This window comes from Oncorhynchus mykiss, chromosome 8, assembly GCF_013265735.2.
Source record: "Oncorhynchus mykiss isolate Arlee chromosome 8, USDA_OmykA_1.1, whole genome shotgun sequence".
Taxonomy (NCBI): domain Eukaryota; kingdom Metazoa; phylum Chordata; class Actinopteri; order Salmoniformes; family Salmonidae; genus Oncorhynchus; species Oncorhynchus mykiss.
The window spans coordinates 55101690-55107057 of NC_048572.1; the positions used below are offsets into that span (position 1 = coordinate 55101690).

The window sequence follows — 5368 nt, forward strand, 5'->3', positions numbered from 1 at the left end:
ATATACAGTATACATTATACGTAGAATATATTTAGTATATTTTTACTGCAACCACAAACCACAGGAGGACTCAGAAGCCCACTCTCAATGAGTTTAGACAGGCTGCTGCTCTGCTCATTCTCAGAGTGGGATAGAAGAGAAGGTAGAGGGCCCACGTGGGGGAAGGTGGGGGGTGGTGCATGATAAATAAATGTGACTGGTCAATTGTGTGTGTCAGGGGCTGGGCCCAAGGGGCAAAAAAAAAAAAGTAACTTAATATTTTTATTATACACATTTTTTATCCAACCACAGGAGCCCGCTCTGAATGTTCAAAATACACCAGAGAGCATAATTTAACCACAGAAGATTTATACATTTATTTAAAAAAATGTATAACGTTTTTATCACAAGCACATACATATCTGCACATACACACACATATCTGCCAAAATAAAGGAAACACCAACACACCCACTCCACTGAATAGCAGGCTAGTGATTGGTTTGCAACGCTGTGTAATGTTTATGTCCAATGGCCAATGAGCACCGATACGTTTTTTGCCAGTAGATTGTCGACTTGATTTATGACAACTGCTTGACTAGCTATAGTTTTTAAGAGACGGTGTTAACATGATCGGTCCAATCAAAACTACGGTAGATATAACGTGATTTGACGTAATTTAATCTGTGGCCAATGACCTTGATCCTTGGATTGGCACTTCTAATGTAAATCTATGGCAGCACCCAAAAGGGGCTTGAACTTTCTAGCTCTCCCTGGAGATTTTGCAGTGATGTAGTGTCCCCATGAGTGGCAGAACACTGAGCCAATCATGGCGCAGCTAGAGATTACTTTACACTCTGTATTTTCTGTCAGATGCCCCTCCACCTGCATTTTGGAGCTGCCTTACTCAAGAAAGTAAAAAAGAGACCATGTTTGATTGTGGCTTTATTAACTCAATTATACACTTTTGTACATTGTTTCCAAACTAATATGTGCCACATATTAATGCCAAAATAACATGCAAAACAGGCAACCACAAATGTTTTTGTATTTTATCTGCTAAACATGTTGGCCTCTGCCCTGAATGATGGGTCGCCACTGCATACAGTGCAATTTCAACAGTGTTTTTGGTCAAGTTAACTAATTATTGTTTTTTGTAGAATTTATATAACATTCGAAACTTGTTTAGCATTATCTAGTCAAATTGTTGTATGATTCCGCTATTTTCCTCCGTTTGCATCAGTTTCAATTGGGGACATTTATTCTGAAGGCGAGCCGCCGATTACACTATTGCTGCTCACGACACACAGGTGGACAAATCGAAGGAGAAATGGCGAAGAGGTGGCTACCCTTTTCGCTCCTGTTTCTGGTTCTCTCCCTGTACTGTGCTGCGTCGGCTGATAACAGCGGCCTGAAGAAAATGAAGATGCAGTTTGCAACAGGGCCACTTCTTAAATTCCAAATCTGGTAAGTTAAGCGAGGACAACAATACACTTTGAGTAGACATCTTGTCTTGTTGTTCAGCTAGCATCAGCTACTTGCCCGTATGACGTTAGCTGTGCACAGCTAGTTAAATCCTGTTAGCTAATTCTGCTCAGGAAATTGGGTGGGTACAGTCAAAGAATCCTTACAGTATCCATGTAACACCGTATTTTGGTTAGCTAGCAACATCCACATGTTTATGTAACTAAATTACAACCGTGTTTTGTCTGTTGTTAATGATTCTGTAGTTGCGAGGTTGAAAAAAACAACAACATACTATTCTAGCTACTTCCGCTGTCAAATAGCTAATTTTGCGATTTGCGTCCCCATGTGGTCACTACCGGTTGGATTAATATCTACCTTGTCAAGAGAATGGGATTAACTCAGACCAAGGGATGTGTTTGGAATGTGAAATGCCTTTTTAACTATTTTAATAATGCATTTGGACAGTAGATGAACCGTGTGCCATACAGCAATGGAAGGTCACCTCATGCTTTGCAGGCAGCATACAATGCATGGAAGTCACAACAAGGGATCAAAGATAACCTTGGACTCTTTGATGTTTAGGGTTGTTTGGCTGTGGCCAAGTGTAATAGCCTTGCCTCTAAAGACTGTTTTTTCCCCCAGCGTGTGTCACTGCCTGTTCTCTTCTGGCCATGTTTGTCTATCTCTCTCTTCTTCTCTCACCCAGCATCTCCTGAGGGTACAAGCGGGTGTTTGAGGAGTACATGCAGGTCTTGTACCAGCGTTACCCAGACATCCGCATTGAGGGGGAGAACTACCTTCCTCTACCCCTCTACCGGTAAATTACACTGTGTGCCACCATACTGTGTAAACACTTGACACGTGTTGCAATGTATTCTCCGCTGTGGTTGTTACCAACAAGTTGCCCTCCTTTGGACTCAGAGGTTTTTGCTTTTTTGGACACTTGTAACTGCCATTGCCTGCAATCTAAAGCAAAAAATGGTCTTGTATGATAACAGATAAAGCAAACAATAAATATGTAAGTGTATCAAATAAATGATATAGTGATGCAGCCTGTCCACAAGGTGATGCAGCGCATACATTCTTTGGGTAGAACCCTTGACGTGCGTATGCTCTACCGTCTCTCTGGAAGTTGACGTTATTCTCTTGTTTGCTGTCCTCAGCCACGTTGCTTCCTTCCTGTCCATGTTCAAGTTGGCACTGATCGGACTGATCATTATCGGCAAGGACCCCTTCGCCCTCTGCGGTATGCAAGCCCCAGGCATCTGGGTCTGGGGTCAGGAGAATAAGGTGAGACTCTCTTCTGTTTAAAATTTGACATAACACTTGGTGTTAGCATCACAGGCATACCTGCTCTAATGGAAATTAAAGGGTAGATGTTGACAAGAATCGTCAGTACCTCAAGAGACACAGACCTTACCCATGGGATGTCATTAATGACTAATTTGGGAGAGTGAGGAGATGATGCAGTCTTTGTTTGTGTGTATTGTCAACCTGGATCTCCAAGGTAACATAAGTCCATGGTGCTGAAGTAGAGGGCACACAATATTCAAATCCCCTCCTTGTATATCCTGAACACACTGTGGGCCAATAAAAATGGACCTGTTATGTAAGCATTAATACGGCAGCATTCCTCTCTGTTCCTCTGCTGTAACATGTTGGTGTGTTTCCCTGGGCTGGGTACACAGACAGAAGGGCTATGGAATTTTGCACCCTTGTCCTTGGCAGAACTGATGTGCATATTGACCAATTAAATATTTTAACTTGAAGTTCAACTTTCGCTCGTAATTGATTGATGGTGATATTGAATTTCTCTTTCTGTCTCTTTCAGATTTATGCCTGCATGATGGTATTCTTTTTCAGCAACATGATTGAAAACCAGTGCATGTCAACAGGAGCTTTTGAAATCACATTAAACGGTAAGGCTCACTTTGCGTAAGTATGCACAAATCCTTTACGGACCCTGCACAGACGTCATTGTAAAATACCACACAGAGGAGTGTTGAGAGTTGATGTGTTTGTACCTCCCTGGGCAGATGTGCCAGTGTGGTCCAAGCTGGAGTCGGGTCACCTGCCCTCCATGCAGCAGCTGGTCCAGATCCTGGAGAACGAGATGAAGATGAACGTACCCATGGACCACCGCTCCTAACCCTGCCTTTACGCCCCTCTCGGATGGAGCCAAAGACCCCTCCACGTACGCAACCCCCCCCCCATCTTCTATCCACCACTTCTATTCACATGACCATAGTTGTCAAATTAGATTACTCAACCTACTCAACTTGTTTTTTTTACAAAACTTCAAGGACTTCATTTATTTATGCGCTTGATGTACTCACTTTTCTGTCTCCCTTTCTTTTCCTCTGCAGGTTTGAGGTGGGTTTCTCAATGGACTGTGAGGTGATGTTTATGAAGGTCTGCTCTGAAGGCAGGAAGACTGCTAGCTCAGACTGGATGTCCCCATCACTTCTCACCACGTCCCTACGAGATGCCCCTCCCCTAATGCTGGACTGGGATCCATGGCAACCGTGATGGCCATTTTCTCTACTATTACTACTGCAGATCATTCATCCTGGTGCAATAAACACTCAGCTTTGGCTCTTGCGCTCACAAGGATCAATTCAAGCTCACCAATGTTGACTTTCATGTGGATGGTCAAATTAATATTGCGGTCTTTAGTTAGCCACACAGAATCTATATGTTTTTATTTTGACCCATTATGTGTAGTTTAACCATTTGTTAGTCTTCATTTAACTTAGTTACATGTAGAACATCTTACATAGTCTGATCATGAGCATTTGAATAACGTTTAACATTTTAATTTCTGAATTCTGTTCATTTTTTAATCTTTGCATCGCTGGAAGTGGAGCTAAGACGATGAATAAATGTCTAATGGTGAAAGAGCTGTGTGAGCGCTGTCTGTTTGCTAGGACAAGATGAGCTGATTTGTTGTTGGCACGAGAACAAGTAAATACTTTTCTAAAGTGACTAGACGAATGAGGGCATGACAACCACACCAGCCACATTTCAAAGGTTAGGTACATGTAGAAATCCAGGAGGGTACTATTTTAGTAAGAAACAGGCCTACAGTTTTTCATACATTTAAAAGATATGTAAATAAAGTTAAAGAAAACAGGAGACCAACTGCTAAGCAAATGTAAAAATGTATTGATACACTAAGTAGAGACCATCTGGCTTCTCATTATCCACCCGGATAAGGTTTACATGGTTTTTGGAATCAGTGGTTAGGGTTAAGTAGATCACCAGGTTAAATCTACGAACATCCTTGTGAACAGCTTCTACGAACATCCTTGTGTAAAGGGCCCTGCAAATTAGGCAGAGACGTCAAGTAAATTCCTAGAAACTCATGGAAAGCAAAACTTAGCGGATCTCTTTAATAAGAGACTTCTGTTAGAGATAGCGTTTCACAACTGAAGCTACTGTGTAAATGGTCAAAAACAAATGAGTGATGTGTGTTGTACCTACTGTAATTTTTAGCACCAGAAGCAATCTACCACTATTTCTTGCAATGACACTTAATGAGAGTAAATTGCTGCCCAAAGACCATTGCAATAATAACCGTCTAAAATGCTATCAAGACTTGTATAGAGAAGCAGCCTACAGGAGCATCTCTCTCAACTAGGTTCAACGATTAAGGGATTTAGAGTTTATTTGGACTGGAGAAGTGCAGGTTGAGTCTCTTAAAAATGTGATTTTCCTGTGTTTATATGTGTTTCCACACTAAGGTCTGAATAATAATGAAATTGTGAAAATTATGATCATGCCCTTTTAGTGTGTAGGAGTTGTTTGAATAGACTGCCTGAAATGTCTTCCTGTTTTGGTGGGTAGGAGTTTTGGCCTGTCTGGTGATATCACCAGGTGGTAAAATAGTTAAGTCCCGTGTGGCTCAGATGGTAGAGCATGG

General features: G+C 41.7%; 1 pseudogene across 4 annotated transcripts; it reads left to right on the forward strand.

Annotated features, from left to right (window-relative positions):
• Window positions 1–754: 754 nt before the first annotated feature.
• Window positions 755–4344, forward strand: LOC110530151 (annotated as a pseudogene). 4 transcript variants are annotated; one of them, XR_005052907.1, is made up of 7 exons: window positions 755–894; window positions 1223–1446; window positions 2153–2263; window positions 2610–2736; window positions 3278–3365; window positions 3483–3640; window positions 3813–4344. The product of XR_005052907.1 is annotated as a thioredoxin reductase-like selenoprotein T1a, transcript variant X1 (transcript). The 4 variants fall into 4 exon arrangements; XR_005052910.1 differs by having other exon boundaries at window positions 768–894; window positions 1290–1446; window positions 3813–4333; XR_005052908.1 differs by having other exon boundaries at window positions 874–890; window positions 1290–1446; window positions 3813–4333.
• The last annotated feature ends 1024 nt before the right edge of the window (window positions 4345–5368 follow it).